The 17530-nt window shown below is 39.9% G+C and overlaps 2 pseudogenes; one reads left to right on the forward strand and one right to left on the reverse strand.

Moving 5' to 3' along the window:
• Window positions 1-2687: 2687 nt before the first annotated feature.
• On the reverse strand, window positions 2688-2804 carry LOC146065018 (5S ribosomal RNA; annotated as a pseudogene).
• Window positions 2805-11388: 8584 nt separating this feature from the next.
• LOC146065030 (5S ribosomal RNA) lies at window positions 11389-11505 on the forward strand (annotated as a pseudogene).
• The last annotated feature ends 6025 nt before the right edge of the window (window positions 11506-17530 follow it).

Genomic DNA, 17530 nt, shown 5'->3' on the forward strand with positions numbered 1-17530 from the left:
AGGAAGGTCGACAATGCAGAAAGTCGACACGTATTTTTTTTTTTTTAGGCCTCTAGATCTAAACATCTAGTTCTGGACACTATCTAAGTGTACTGCAGCCCCTCGCATTGCTCGATAGGCTCACCATGTCTCAGACAAAGATCCTCGCTACACTCAAACACTATTTTCCCTCCATGCCATAGTGGATGGTAGGGCATGAACTACCGCCTGTTCTGGAACCACAGTGGGGAAATAATCAGAAAGTCTGTCTCAACCTTCTGCATTGTCGACCTTCTGCTGGTTGACCTAAGGACCTGTTGACCTTCTGCCTGTCGACCCAAGTGTCGATCTTTCTTGGGCCGACCTAATGACCTCATCCCCTTTCTTTCATCCCTCCTATGCACCATCTCTCTGTGTCATGACGGTCTTCTGCCCTCCTCTCTGATCTCTGTCCCCCTCCATCCTTCATCTCTCTCTGGGTGGGATGTACTAAGCATTGCTTCTGCAAAGCTCAGGCCAAGCAACAGCATTTCCATGTTTGTTTAGTTTAATATTATAGCAAAGTGGTTTGAGTCTAATATTGCTGCTATAATTGCTCAATGACAGGACCAGGAAATGGTTCCATAGCATTCGTGCAGCTGTCTATGGTAGAATCCTGCACATGCTGATTAAACTGCTGGTAATCAAATCAACCATCCAGGAAGTGCTTGCAGGAGGAGCAGAAGAGGGAATGTTGAAAACCCTCCTCTTAATTCTGGAGGTCAGAAAGGCCCAAAAGTTAAGACATTCATTTGAGGGGTGTTACTTTTTTTCATTCATTGTCAATATTGTAATATTTTATACAATAAAATTGTATTAAACAAATTAAATAGAAGTTTTCTGTTTTACTAAACGCTTAATGTTGTTGGCAAAAATTAAATTGATACAATTAAAGTTTGTACTTAAAATGGTTACAATGATCTAATTTGATTTGTTTAAGCAGGCATAGGAATATTTAAAAAGCTGGATCATTGAAGAGAGGACATCAATTTTTAAGTATCAATTGCTTTTAACTTGTACTAAAGTAACAGGTTATTTAAGTAATGGTTGAGAGTATGAAACCATTACTTAAATTAACTGTTCTTTTAGTAGCAGTCAAAAGCAGACAATAATTAAAATTTAATGCCTGCTCTTTTGGCCAGTACTTATTATCATTCTTTCGTATTTTACAGTGTAAATTTAGTTACCAAAGTCCTTTGTAAAAAGTGAGAACAGTTCATTTTTCATCCAAAATAATTAAATAGATGAGCCATAATCATGGAAGATAATTTATCACAAGCGCATACTGTTGTTTACTGTAACCTGAAATATTTTGAGGGGCTTTTTATAAAAAAAAAAACACAAGGTTGTTATTTTCAAGACAAGAGGATGTGATTAACATCCAGGTGGTCAGGATGCCAGGGTTCAATATACTGATGGGAAAGAGGGGCTACTTAAGTACCCAAAATGGGTGCTGTCAGGGAATGTCTTGCCAAGCAGTTACTAATGGGACTGAGTAGATCCCGATAACATTAACAAAAAAAGAGAGAGATAATGATAAAGATACCTTTGAAAAATCTCTCCCTAAGGGCCTTATTCCAGTTCACTCTTTCTGACAAAATCCTTCTTAGATGGACAAAACCATGTGCACTGCAGGGGGGCAGATGTAACTTGTGCAGAGAGAATTAGATTTGGGTGGGGTTTTACTTCAAAGTGAGATCTATATTGCAGTGTAAAAATAAAGCAGCCAGTATTTACCCTGCACAGAAAAAAAATAACTCTCCAAAATCTAATTCTCTCTGCACATTTTACATCTGCCCCCCTGCAGTCCACATGGTTTTGTCCATCTAAGAAGGATTTTGTCAGAAAGAGTGAACTAGAATAAAACCCTAAGTGACAGCGAAACGTGTCAGCAGCTGCACACCCACCTGCCCCCAACTGCCACTTCACGCACTTGCACTTTATTTGGGCTCCAACTAGCCTTTTATTGGAGGACCTTTCCACATTATCCAGATTTACAGAGGACATTCTTTCCATCTTGACCACCAAAGGAGGATATCGCTGTAATCCAATCCTAACAGGATATAAAAATCAAAATTAAATGGGTGTCTTTGAAGAGACATAGGAAGAACGACAAGGTTTTTGGGGCACACTTGAAATAATAAAATGGTGAAAAGATGGTGTACAAATGTGTGATATAAAATCTAACCTTTATTGATTACACTTAAAAAGCATACACACGTCAATTTAGATATAAATATAAGTAACGATTTTTTCAAGAACAATTTTATAAAAATATATATCAATCGGCAAGTGAATTAAACTACGGATTTTATTTTATAATCGTAAATACACAATGCAGAATACGAGATTGTAATACAATAACCGTCAAGTGGGCGAAAATGATTTGACAGGGAATTTACCAGGTCAAAAAATGTTTGAGCAAGACAAATCAATACCAAACAGTAATGCAGTGCACATGAATGTTGCAGAGCTTCATGATATTGTGGTTTGTATTATTATTGGAGTCTTGCTTTAGACCCTCCTTTGATATACAGCAAATAATGGACCCGAATCCAGTGAAAGAGGTAGCAGATTTACATTACTATTGTTAGAACAGAATTTGATGGATAAAGAGAAAGATAGAAAATGCTCTTCGTATGCATTCGCTACTTCTGCTGTCTGAATGTGTGATACAGCACTGGATATTCCCTGATGGTCTCCCAGGAGGTACTGATCCAGCCAGTCGCTGCTTAGCTGCTGAGTTCAGATGGGATCAGGCGGCCCAGCGAAGTATGGCTGTATATGGCATCAGATGAGAGAGCCTCAAATGGAACTAGGAGCCAGTTGTCACTTCTGCTTTTCCCCGATGTAGCTCAGGAGAATGAGAGAGTGAGCGAGTCCACGTAATAGGTTATAGTCAATTAGAATGAAACAAAAAGGGAGATGAGAGGGTGAGAAAGGATATGCTCACAGGGTAATAATATATGTGCCCACTGCAAAGTTCAATGGGTTAGTGGTTACTGAGCCAGTAATGGAAAGTACTGTGCACAATTCCACATGCAGGGGTGAGTAAGGTCTTTATAAATCTTGAATCATTGTATGTGCAAGATAGATTGATTTATCAGCAACATACACAACAGCAAGTGGCTCCAAACATTTCTCAAAACAATATATCAAATTATATTGGTTGTAAGCACCAAAAATTGGTAACAGTTCTCAGAATGAAAAAATGAAAAAAAACAGGAGTTAACAATTCACTTGAATTTTACCCTTAGGGCTAATTGCAACAATTAAAGACTGAAGATTGTCTACACCATATCAGTTAACTAGTTATTGTTACTGATAGTGGTAACAGCGGTGGAGCAGGGTTGGTGTATTGAGAAGAGAATTCAATAAACGGTTTAACAATAGTGTACAACAAAGTTTAAACCTGCGGGTCACATTAATAGTAGGCGCTCACTCCTTCATATTGCGGACATCTAATTATAGCGTGCCCCATACGGTGGAGCGCTGTAGTCCCGCTCAGTAGCGGTACTGACTTGCGTCCACGCACCAGACACAGAGTCTGTGCGTGCGAGGCAATCTGTGGGTTTTAAATACAGATTACCTTATATGCCTGGTAGCGAGATCAAGGTGCAGGAAGAGCCGTGCGGTGAACGTTTCCCACCGTCTAAGTAGTAACGGCAGCGCTGGTCTGAGAGGGACTGCGGGAGGGCTCAGAGTGGCTGGAAATGCCCTGACGTCGGAAGGACACGTGTTTCGCCCCGATTGGGCTTGATCACAGTGACGTGCTGGACTGGGGACTCCCTGTCAGTATAAGAGAGGTGGGCAGGCCAATCCTGCGTTTAGAAAGATGATGGACACATGGATGTCCCAATAGGAAACGGAGGTGTATATATCCGCTTGTGTTCTCAATAATGGAATTATTGAGAGCTAAATTGGCTTTGTTTGCAATGGGCTAAACCACCCTCAACACAATGTTTAGGATTATGACAATGAGGCACCGATGGTGTCTGTTACCTATGGTTAGAGGTACTGAATGTGGGATACCGATGGTGTCTAATGATATAAAGGCTATGAAAAACTAATGAAAAAAACAAAATTAAAGTTTATTAGTGTTAGCGCACTAGGAGGTAGACTTGGTTTATGTCGACTAATGGCACCCAAATTATGGTGTTTAGCAAATGTAAAAAATAAATATATATGAGAGGAGTGTGGTGATTATTGCAGTATAGTATTGCTGCTGTCGTAGTTAAATATGGGTTAGGAGTTTAAAGGTTTGTAGACACAGGTCATGTGGACACAGATCATGTCGGCTATGGCCCCCTGCATACAGCGCTGGGGTCTGAAGATGTGTGACACCCTTTGTGTCTATGGGGATTTGGAGGCTTAGGGTGAAGGTATTAATTAAAGGTAAAAAAGCACTATAGGGTCGACATTGTCTGTGTCGACTGTTGACACCAAAAATTGGTGTTTCCCACAAGTATAATAATAAGTGTGGAGATTATCACTGAATGGTAAAGTGATTAATAAAGGAAAAAAGGAAAAAAGATGGTTTGAAGTAAAGGGGATGTTGATAGATTCAAAAATGAGTAAATATCGTTATGATGGTCACGCTGCAAAAATAAGGAAAAACCAGTTATAGGGGTAATATTACATTTACATTGTTATTGGTAGTTATCCGTTCTGAAAGAAATAAAAAAATAATATATAAATAAATAAATAATATAAAAATAATAAAAAAATAATAAAAATAAAAAAAATAAAAAAAAATAGTAATAAAGATATTGATAGTACACAGTATTAGTGTCATAGCATAAACGTACACAATATTTGTACCATATTTAATAAATAAACATTCTTTGTTATGGTGTATCTAGACATATGATACTATGATCACACTAGTGGCATGAAATTGATTATTATCTTGATTACTATGTTGATACATGATAGGAACAGAGATAGGAACAGGATATCTTACTACCATACTGAGAGTGGATGCAAAGACATTTCAATTAGATAAATACATTCTCTATAGTGCATATAATTAATGGACTGATTCTAAAGAGGTAAGCTGTCCAAATGGGCCATGTGTCCTATAAGAAATTATGAAGTCAATTATCATTCTTATATACTGTAAAAACAAAAAATTGGCACAAATTGGTTCATATGCAATATTAGGACCAAGGATTTTTTGGAGAATATATTGAATGACAAATTGGTGGAAATAATTGATTATATAGGTTTTCTGATGGGTGGGGAGATAAAATTTTTTGAATATGGTCTGATTGGTGGGATATGGATAAGATGTATTACAAGAAGGAACTGAAATTAATGTCTTCGTTGAGTCCTTTGGGAGAAAGAGTGTCCAGCTGAAAAATCCACCAGCTTTCTTTTTGTAGCAAGGTTTGATTAATGTCACCCCCTCTGCGCCCGAGATGGATTTGTTCAAGTCCTGAAAATGTCAATAAAGAGGTATCCGAGTTGTGGTATTTGAGGAAATGCCTGGCTACTGAGGTTAGTTGTTTCATCTTCGCTTTATCAGTAGCCGCATTCCTAATATTCCCAATATGTTCAAGCAGTCGTTGTTTGAGTGGGCGAGAAGTGAGACCAACATATTTCATCTCACAGGGGCAGGAAATGCAGTAGATAACATTGGGACTTTTACAGTTGAAGTATCCATAGATGGTTATTGGATCTCCATAGCGGTTGTGTATAGTCAGAGTGTTTCTAATGTGACTGCAGGCTTTGCAGTTTCCGCAAGGGTGACTGCCTTTGATTCTAGGTTCTTTTCGTTGATTTTTCACAAAATGGCTGTGGACTAGATTGTCCTTGAGGTTTGGGGCTCTTCTCCAACTCAAGTCAACCTGAGGTTTCAATTTCGCCGCCAAGTCCCTGTCCGTGAGTAGTATCGGCCAGTGTTGTTGCAGAATGTTCTTGATGTCCCTCCACTCTTGGCAATATGTGCCAACCATTCTGATTGTAGGTGGTTCAGCTTCTTTAGTTTTGTTCTTAAATAGGATTTCTTCCCGGGGGGTATGTTCCACTGCTTTTTTTGCTCTCTTGATGTTCCGATTGGAGTAGCCTCGTTCCCGTAGTCTGTTTGTCAGCTCGTCACACTTGGCTTGAAAGACTTGTTCATCAGAACAGTTGCGGCGTACCCTAAGGAATTCCCCTTTGGGTAAATTTTTCACTGTTGGGGGGAAGTGAGAGCTGGTGCTGTATAATAAACTGTTTGTCGATGTAGACTTTCTGTAAAGCTCAGTACAGAGTTTGTTATCTTGACCTCGGTAGAGATGTAAATCCAGGAAAGTTATGCTTGATGGGCTACTTTCGTGTGTGAATTTCAAATTTAGTTTATTAGTGTTAAGTTTTTGGATGAAGATGGTGAGTTGGTCTTGTGTGCCCTTCCAGATTATGAAAATATCATCGATGTAGCGCATCCAATTGTGGATACACGCTACATCGTTATCATCCTGAAAGACCACCTCCCTCTCCCACCATCCAAGGAAGAGGTTAGCATAGGTAGGGGCACAGGCTGCCCCCATAGCAGTCCCTCTTCCTTGGATGTAATAGTGATTTTCAAAGACGAAGTAGTTCTTATGTAAAACAAATTCCAGCAGTTCCAGAAGGAAATCATGAAATGGGGTTTTTCCTTCCATGTCCAGGAAGTAACGTACTGCTCGAATGCCCAAGTTATGTTGAATACAGTTATATAATGACTCAACGTCCAGTGAAACTAGGAGATGATCTTCGTCTAGTTGGATATCATGTACTTTTTTAAGTACTTCTGTGGTGTCCTTGGTATATGACTGAAGGCTGGTCACATGATGGTGCAAATGGATATCCAAAAAAGAGCAGGCGTTTTCGATCAGTGAGCCGTTGCCTGAAACGATAGGCCTAAGACTTCGATCGACTCCATCGCAAGAAGAAATGGGCTCGGACACACAACAACATCACCAAGGCTGAAGCTGTAGCCCTCAAAGAGATTAAGAAATGGGATGATATTGAAATAAAACCGGCAGATAAGGGAGGAAATATTGTTCTTTGGCCAATCAACCTTTATCTGGCTGAGGTGCACAAACAGCTGGAAGACAAAACATGCTATAGAAAGACACTTTTTGATCCAACCACAAACTTTAAATTAGAATATGACCGCATGATTAACAGGGCTTTCTCCAATGGGACAATAACCAAATCAGAACTCTCCTATCTGCAAACCCCAAATCCTAGAATTGCCACATTCTATCTACTTCCAAAGATTCATAAATGCTTACAGGTACCTCCAGGTAGGCCTATCGTTTCAGGCAACGGCTCACTGATCGAAAACGCCTGCTCTTTTTTGGATATCCATTTGCGCCATCATGTGACCAGCCTTCAGTCATATACCAAGGACACCACAGAAGTACTTAAAAAAGTACATGATATCCAACTAGACGAAGATCATCTCCTAGTTTCACTGGACGTTGAGTCATTATATAACTGTATTCAACATAACTTGGGCATTCGAGCAGTACGTTACTTCCTGGACATGGAAGGAAAAACCCCATTTCATGATTTCCTTCTGGAACTGCTGGAATTTGTTTTACATAAGAACTACTTCGTCTTTGAAAATCACTATTACATCCAAGGAAGAGGGACTGCTATGGGGGCAGCCTGTGCCCCTACCTATGCTAACCTCTTCCTTGGATGGTGGGAGAGGGAGGTGGTCTTTCAGGATGATAACGATGTAGCGTGTATCCACAATTGGATGCGCTACATCGATGATATTTTCATAATCTGGAAGGGCACACAAGACCAACTCACCATCTTCATCCAAAAACTTAACACTAATAAACTAAATTTGAAATTCACACACGAAAGTAGCCCATCAAGCATAACTTTCCTGGATTTACATCTCTACCGAGGTCAAGATAACAAACTCTGTACTGAGCTTTACAGAAAGTCTACATCGACAAACAGTTTATTATACAGCACCAGCTCTCACTTCCCCCCAACAGTGAAAAATTTACCCAAAGGGGAATTCCTTAGGGTACGCTGCAACTGTTCTGATGAACAAGTCTTTCAAGCCAAGTGTGACGAGCTGACAAACAGACTACGGGAACGAGGCTACTCCAATCGGAACATCAAGAGAGCAAAAAAAGCAGTGGAACATACCCCCCGGGAAGAAATCCTATTTAAGAACAAAACTAAAGAAGCTGAACCACCTACAATCAGAATGGTTGGCACATATTGCCAAGAGTGGAGGGACATCAAGAACATTTTGCAACAACACTGGCCGATACTACTCACGGACAGGGACTTGGCGGCGAAATTGAAACCTCAGGTTGACTTGAGTTGGAGAAGAGCCCCAAACCTCAAGGACAATCTAGTCCACAGCCATTTTGTGAAAAATCAACGAAAAGAACCTAGAATCAAAGGCAGTCACCCTTGCGGAAACTGCAAAGCCTGCAGTCACATTAGAAACACTCTGACTATACACAACCGCTATGGAGATCCAATAACCATCTATGGATACTTCAACTGTAAAAGTCCCAATGTTATCTACTGCATTTCCTGCCCCTGTGAGATGAAATATGTTGGTCTCACTTCTCGCCCACTCAAACAACGACTGCTTGAACATATTGGGAATATTAGGAATGCGGCTACTGATAAAGCGAAGATGAAACAACTAACCTCAGTAGCCAGGCATTTCCTCAAATACCACAACTCGGATACCTCTTTATTGACATTTTCAGGACTTGAACAAATCCATCTCGGGCGCAGAGGGGGTGACATTAATCAAACCTTGCTACAAAAAGAAAGCTGGTGGATTTTTCAGCTGGACACTCTTTCTCCCAAAGGACTCAACGAAGACATTAATTTCAGTTCCTTCTTGTAATACATCTTATCCATATCCCACCAATCAGACCATATTCAAAAAATTTTATCTCCCCACCCATCAGAAAACCTATATAATCAATTATTTCCACCAATTTGTCATTCAATATATTCTCCAAAAAATCCTTGGTCCTAATATTGCATATGAACCAATTTGTGCCAATTTTTTGTTTTTACAGTATATAAGAATGATAATTGACTTCATAATTTCTTATAGGACACATGGCCCATTTGGACAGCTTACCTCTTTAGAATCAGTCCATTAATTATATGCACTATAGAGAATGTATTTATCTAATTGAAATGTCTTTGCATCCACTCTCAGTATGGTAGTAAGATATCCTGTTCCTATCTCTGTTCCTATCATGTATCAACATAGTAATCAAGATAATAATCAATTTCATGCCACTAGTGTGATCATAGTATCATATGTCTAGATACACCATAACAAAGAATGTTTATTTATTAAATATGGTACAAATATTGTGTACGTTTATGCTATGACACTAATACTGTGTACTATCAATATCTTTATTACTATTTTTTTTTATTTTTTTTATTTTTATTATTTTTTTATTATTTTTATATTATTTATTTATTTATATATTATTTTTTTATTTCTTTCAGAACGGATAACTACCAATAACAATGTAAATGTAATATTACCCCTATAACTGGTTTTTCCTTATTTTTGCAGCGTGACCATCATAACGATATTTACTCATTTTTGAATCTATCAACATCCCCTTTACTTCAAACCATCTTTTTTCCTTTTTTCCTTTATTAATCACTTTACCATTCAGTGATAATCTCCACACTTATTATTATACTTGTGGGAAACACCAATTTTTGGTGTCAACAGTCGACACAGACAATGTCGACCCTATAGTGCTTTTTTACCTTTAATTAATACCTTCACCCTAAGCCTCCAAATCCCCATAGACACAAAGGGTGTCACACATCTTCAGACCCCAGCGCTGTATGCAGGGGGCCATAGCCGACATGATCTGTGTCCACATGACCTGTGTCTACAAACCTTTAAACTCCTAACCCATATTTAACTACGACAGCAGCAATACTATACTGCAATAATCACCACACTCCTCTCATATATATTTATTTTTTACATTTGCTAAACACCATAATTTGGGTGCCATTAGTCGACATAAACCAAGTCTACCTCCTAGTGCGCTAACACTAATAAACTTTAATTATGTTTTTTCATTAGTTTTTCATAGCCTTTATATCATTAGACACCATCGGTATCCCACATTCAGTACCTCTAACCATAGGTAACAGACACCATCGGTGCCTCATTGTCATAATCCTAAACATTGTGTTGAGGGTGGTTTAGCCCATTGCAAACAAAGCCAATTTAGCTCTCAATAATTCCATTATTGAGAACACAAGCGGATATATACACCTCCGTTTCCTATTGGGACATCCATGTGTCCATCATCTTTCTAAACGCAGGATTGGCCTGCCCACCTCTCTTATACTGACAGGGAGTCCCCAGTCCAGCACGTCACTGTGATCAAGCCCAATCGGGGCGAAACACGTGTCCTTCCGACGTCAGGGCATTTCCAGCCACTCTGAGCCCTCCCGCAGTCCCTCTCAGACCAGCGCTGCCGTTACTACTTAGACGGTGGGAAACGTTCACCGCACGGCTCTTCCTGCACCTTGATCTCGCTACCAGGCATATAAGGTAATCTGTATTTAAAACCCACAGATTGCCTCGCACGCACAGACTCTGTGTCTGGTGCGTGGACGCAAGTCAGTACCGCTACTGAGCGGGACTACAGCGCTCCACCGTATGGGGCACGCTATAATTAGATGTCCGCAATATGAAGGAGTGAGCGCCTACTATTAATGTGACCCGCAGGTTTAAACTTTGTTGTACACTATTGTTAAACCGTTTATTGAATTCTCTTCTCAATACACCAACCCTGCTCCACCGCTGTTACCACTATCAGTAACAATAACTAGTTAACTGATATGGTGTAGACAATCTTCAGTCTTTAATTGTTGCAATTAGCCCTAAGGGTAAAATTCAAGTGAATTGTTAACTCCTGTTTTTTTTCATTTTTTCATTCTGAGAACTGTTACCAATTTTTGGTGCTTACAACCAATATAATTTGATATATTGTTTTGAGAAATGTTTGGAGCCACTTGCTGTTGTGTATGTTGCTGATAAATCAATCTATCTTGCACATACAATGATTCAAGATTTATAAAGACCTTACTCACCCCTGCATGTGGAATTGTGCACAGTACTTTCCATTACTGGCTCAGTAACCACTAACCCATTGAACTTTGCAGTGGGCACATATATTATTACCCTGTGAGCATATCCTTTCTCACCCTCTCATCTCCCTTTTTGTTTCATTCTAATTGACTATAACCTATTACGTGGACTCGCTCACTCTCTCATTCTCCTGAGCTACATCGGGGAAAAGCAGAAGTGACAACTGGCTCCTAGTTCCATTTGAGGCTCTCTCATCTGATGCCATATACAGCCATACTTCGCTGGGCCGCCTGATCCCATCTGAACTCAGCAGCTAAGCAGCGACTGGCTGGATCAGTACCTCCTGGGAGACCATCAGGGAATATCCAGTGCTGTATCACACATTCAGACAGCAGAAGTAGCGAATGCATACGAAGAGCATTTTCTATCTTTCTCTTTATCCATCAAATTCTGTTCTAACAATAGTAATGTAAATCTGCTACCTCTTTCACTGGATTCGGGTCCATTATTTGCTGTATATCAAAGGAGGGTCTAAAGCAAGACTCCAATAATAATACAAACCACAATATCATGAAGCTCTGCAACATTCATGTGCACTGCATTACTGTTTGGTATTGATTTGTCTTGCTCAAACATTTTTTGACCTGGTAAATTCCCTGTCAAATCATTTTCGCCCACTTGACGGTTATTGTATTACAATCTCGTATTCTGCATTGTGTATTTACGATTATAAAATAAAATCCGTAGTTTAATTCACTTGCCGATTGATATATATTTTTATAAAATTGTTCTTGAAAAAATCGTTACTTATATTTATATCTAAATTGACGTGTGTATGCTTTTTAAGTGTAATCAATAAAGGTTAGATTTTATATCACACATTTGTACACCATCTTTTCACCATTTTATTATTTCAAGTGTGCCCCAAAAACCTTGTCGTTCTTCCTATGTCTCTTCAAAGACACCCATTTAATTCAGTTATCCTGCTGAATCTTTTGGGAGCACCGCCAACCCAGTACCCTACAATATTTCTCTTGTTAAAAGGTCGCATGTTGGTATAACACTCAATTTGTACTTTTTCATTTTCTCTCTTACAAACTGCCTGTGACACTTCACTCAGTTATTTCTAAAGGATATAAAAATCCCCAGGTGAACTGCATCGGTAATTATACCTACTGTACCTCAAACAGTTTCTACTATTATGGAAAGTGCACCAATTCTTGTGACCTGATTGGTCCCTTCCTCCAATTTACATTCTTTCTGGTGGCAATTATATGAACGGATCCAAGTATATTTTACTTATCAGTGGCCACGAGGGCAGCGCATATGTTTTTTTTATTACAGTATATTTTTATTTGTCAATGTATGTGTACCATTAAATGTTATTTTATTCTAAAAACTCCTCATTTGTTCAATATACTGATGCTGGCATCCAGACTGCTCTCAGAAGATCAGTGGCAGAATTCAAAAAGATCAGTATGCAGATTCCAGAATAGTGGCAGCTGGCATACCAATCGGTAAGATAAAGGGCCCAGGAAAGGGGGGGTTAGGTTTAGGCACTAGTGGGGGGGGACTTAGGGTTAGGCTGCAGGGAGGGCAAGGTTAGGTCTAGGCTGCATGGTGGGTGAGTTAGGTTTAGGAACCAAGTAAGGGTTAGGGTTGGGTCATGGGGGTTAGGCACTAGTAGGGAGGGTAAGGATCAGGTTGCGCAGGGGGGTTAGGGTGAACATGCAATGAAATATAGAATCAATTGGTAATGGGATTCCCACATCCCACATACCATTACCAATTGATTCTATATTTCATTGCATGTTCCCCCTTGATGACCGTAAATAAAACAAGCACGGGAGGTGGAGAATTTACAAACATCGAAAATCACATGAATAGATAAGTATTGTCCAAATTCCAACCTTACTCAGCGCCATTTTTTCAAAACCCACCCCCTTGTTCAAAAAAATTTCATTAGGATCAGTAGGGACTGATCCAAGGGCATTGAGGAAAAGGCGGCAGAGTCTTATGAGCTCATTCTCTAAAACCCATAAAAAATGTAGGGGGTTAGGCTGCCAGATGTGAGGGTTAAGGGAGGCAGTAGGAGGGTTAGTATACTTATCTGACCCCTGTTGAAATTTCATCCATCAAGATGCCACTGCTTCTGTTTCCAGCACACATGTGCAAGTACAGCAGAGTCTGAGCACCAGAATCTGAGCTGGTGCTCAGACGCTGCCTGGGATTGGGGAGCCACATCCCAGCAAATTTGGGCCAAATTCCAGGATCCCGCTGACCCCAGGAGGGATTTTTGGAAAATAATATTAGCCAGTTTAGGGTGTATTTAATCCTGCCCACTATTTCCGCCTGTGGAAATAGCAACCGCTGCCTATTCAATGCTGATGTTTCTGACAGCACTGAAGGCAGATTACGGCAAAACAGATCCGACTTTAAAACAAAGCAGATCTGTTTTGTCAGAAACAGCTGTGGATTGTCAAATTCACTGCCATTTTTGACAATCTGTGGCCATTTTCTCTGACAGTCAACAGCTGGAACATTCCATTCCGGCCGCTGGGTTACAGTCGAGCTGAACGAAAATAGCTTGGGATCCTGGATTGAATACCCCCCTTAGTGTTAAAGACAGCCAAGGTTTAGTACTATAAAAGATTGAAAGGCGAAATTTTACCTTGTTGGGAGTTACCAAAACTATTTACAGCATCTGTACTGCTGAGTGTACCAAATGACTAAGTGTAATGGTTCTTAGATACATGACCTCATCCACCTGACCAAAATGTGCCTGTAACTGAAGATCCTGACGTGACCATCGATCATTCATAGCACCTGAGATACCTGCCTGTTGCTTCATCTACAAACTCTTGGTTAACCATGGTGGTCTTGATACAGCTGACCAACTTGCAGAGATAGTAAAGCACTATATAGTGAAAATGGAATAATGTTCCTCAAAATGCCCGAGCCAAGAAACAGAAGTCTAGATTAGGGAGGCGATCGGAATCCCGGTGGTCGGAATCCCGGTGGTCGAAATACCGTCGCCAGAAACCCGACCGCCGCAATGCCGGCACTTTGTCCCTCTATGGTTGTCCACAACACCCATAGAGGGAGAATAAAATAGTGTGCCGAGCATAGGGAGGCACTGGGCCCGATCCATGGCCCCCCTTGTTGGCATTGCGGCGGTCGGGATTCCGGCATCGGTATTTCGACCATCAGGATTCTGACCGCTGGGATTTCATACTGATCCCCTAGAGTAATATCTGCTGAGAATGCCATTTTATAGGACTGGAACCTTCCACAACATCTTGTATGCAATATTCAACATACTTGAACTCACAGGTGACCTTTTTAATGTATTCAAGCTCTCACGAGCAGGATTTCAATTGTCACCATGTACTCTACTTGTTTCCAGTGAACTCACATTTGCAGTGACTCTAATCCTTTCTGTGTCCTCCAGGGACAGTGAGTCACTGAGTGAGATTTAATTACTGTCACTGTAACTATTTCACTGCCTGATTTTTCCCCCTGTACAGTTTCTTTTTTTTTTCTATTTTTTTATTATACTTATATAATTTTATGTGTCCAAGGACTCTTGATGGTGCCTTATTAATGAAACATACAGTAATAATAATACAATAATAAAGGAGACCACCAATGTACTCATAATACTTTGACAAAATGAGACCCATTAGTGTAGTAGCTTTATAAAAATAGATGACTTTAGGTTTTTTTAATACTGTAGCTGGTAAAGGAGATGTTTGCACAGTTCATGATAATATTGAAGACATAGCTCGAAGCATAAGAGGGATTAGGAAAGAAGGAGACAAATTGCAAACAGCAAATTCTTATTGCTGGCTAGGATTTATTAGAACCAGGATATTGCAAAGGATTCTTATTACAGCTTGAAGCTGCTACCAAAGACAATACATACTTTTTAACAATGGAAGTAAGGCAGGACAATGAAGTAAAACAAATTATAATAAAGAAAATCATGATTGCATTTCATAATAAATAATTATTGTTCAAAATTGGGAGAAGGGGAATATAGCCATCTTCTTTTGCTTAATTTAACAAAAAATATTACGATAGTCTGAGTACAGTAAGGGCTGTTTCACATGCTCCGGCTCCTGCCGGGCGGCGAAACCCTGCACGGCCAAATGCCGTGCCGAACACAGTAGTGAATAATGGACACGATTGTGTCCATTCACACGGGACGGCCACGGCCCAGCCCCCCGGTTGCTGCCACCACTGGAAGGGACGGCTGCCGGGCTGTGGCCATCCCCACCATTCCAATCTTCCTTGTGCGGCACGACTTCTCAGCCGTACGGGGTTTCGCCACCCGGCAGGAGCCGAAGCGTGTGAAATAGCCCTTAGGCTCCATCCTAGTAGTGTATAATATTTGATATATTTTCAATTACTGATCATGGGATACAACAGAAAACAGGTGTCAACACTTCTAGCGCTTCCAGAAGTAAACTTACACTATATAAGGCTAAAAATGTCCACAATAGTGTCCTCAATTATTGTAGAGGTGGTTCTTTAATTGGACCAGCCGAGGGCAACTCAACAGGAAGGGTTCATAATCTCCAATTAGCAAAAAAAGACTTTTAAATTCTGTGTAGTCTTATTCCTCTGTGGTCGGAGACTTGTCTCTGTAGGAGCCCGGGGAGAGAGCCTGCTGTATGGATATTGCTCCGGAATAAGACTACACAGAATTTAAAAGTCTTTTTTTATACAAACATCCTAGAAATAGTACTGCACTTTCTAAGCACACATTCTTCCACCTATGATAAGTCTCCTTTTTCTTCTTTCTGGTAGGACTCCACACAAACAGCAAACTTGTTAGAAAAATCTGCTACCATTTGGCATATGCAGCAGGTCTGCTCTTTCTGTTACACTGCATGATGTTGCAGAAGCTCTAGTAATCATATTATATACCATTGGTATTGTTGTCTTAATTTGAGCAACTTGCCAAGAGGAGGGGGGGTTCCCGGCAACTGGAGGGCCCCTCCCCCCTGCATTTGCCTATGACTATATGCCTAAAGCATGGACAGTTGGGGTGCCCTGAGACTTGCATTTGAGAACATCTGATCTGCTTATTTCTCCTGCACCACGTCTACCTTAAATCGTAAGCCTTGTGGCTATTATAAAATCAACGTCATTCTCATTTTTTAATTGTTACTTGCTTTTTGGTGTCTTGCATGCAAGAATATTCTCATTTAAAAGAAGAAAACAATATATATTTGTATTTAATGTACGTATATAAGTAATTTGTATTTAATTAGGATTTTTTATTCAGAATACAAGTTTTGGAATTAGACCCATCAAGGCAATATTCTCCCTTATGTATATGACTCTAGATTACATTATTATATTGTGTATAAAAAACATGAGGCAGCTTTAGCATCTATTGCTTACACTGAAAATCTCTATCTCTAAGGGCCTTATTCTAGTTCACTCTTTCTGACAAAATCCTTCTTAGATGGACAAAACCATGTGCACTGCAGGGGGGCAGATGTAAAATGTGCAGAGAGAATTAGATTTGGGTGAGTTATTTTGTTTCTGTGCAGGGAAAATACTGGCTGCTTCATTTTTACACTGGAATATAGATCTCACTTTGAAGTAAAACCCCACCCAAATCTAATTCTATCTGCACAAGTTACATCTGCCCCACCTGCAGTGCACATGGTTTTGTCCATTTAAGAAGGATTTTGTCAGAAAAAGTGAACTAGAATAAGGCCCTATGATATCACGGGGCATAACAATATATACTGGTGCTGAGTCTACTATTTCCATGAGGAGGATATAATTTGTATAATCGAAATGTGTTGGCGAGGAGGAGATATTGGGGATGAATGGAATCTACCTGATGTTTGGACGCTGTTTCATTGTGTTCCATTTCCTGTTTTGTCTACTTTGTTATGTAGACATATGGCAAGAGTTCATTTTACCAAAATGTAATTTATGTTCATGTCTATTTGTGTAAAATAAATACAGTACAATATCATTGGGAGCTTTTCTTTCTTTTTTATATACATGCACAGTATGAACCGGTGCTGTCCTTAGTTGGAGGTAGAGTAGAAGAAGTAGTGGAGGCAGATCAGTACTGGGTATAACCCTCTACTTAGAATGTCTATCATATTAAGTAGACCATCATCTTTGGTATAAGTTTGTACAATTATTGGTTACCTGTCTTCAAGTTTTTACAGACTCAGACTAAGGGATCTTCACTTTGAGGTTGTTTTACAGAGCCAAGGAATCCTGGGATTCGGTAGGGTAGGATGATTTAATCTTCATAATATGATGTCACAGAGGTGATAACAGAAAGATCCTACAAGCTAATGCCATGACTATGGAATGTTGCAGATGCCAGCTAAGACATGTATGGACTTGATCATTGAGCTGTGAGTG

Source organism: Crinia signifera, chromosome 3, assembly GCF_055691185.1.
Source record: "Crinia signifera chromosome 3, ASM5569118v1, whole genome shotgun sequence".
Classification (NCBI taxonomy): Eukaryota; Metazoa; Chordata; class Amphibia; order Anura; family Myobatrachidae; genus Crinia; species Crinia signifera.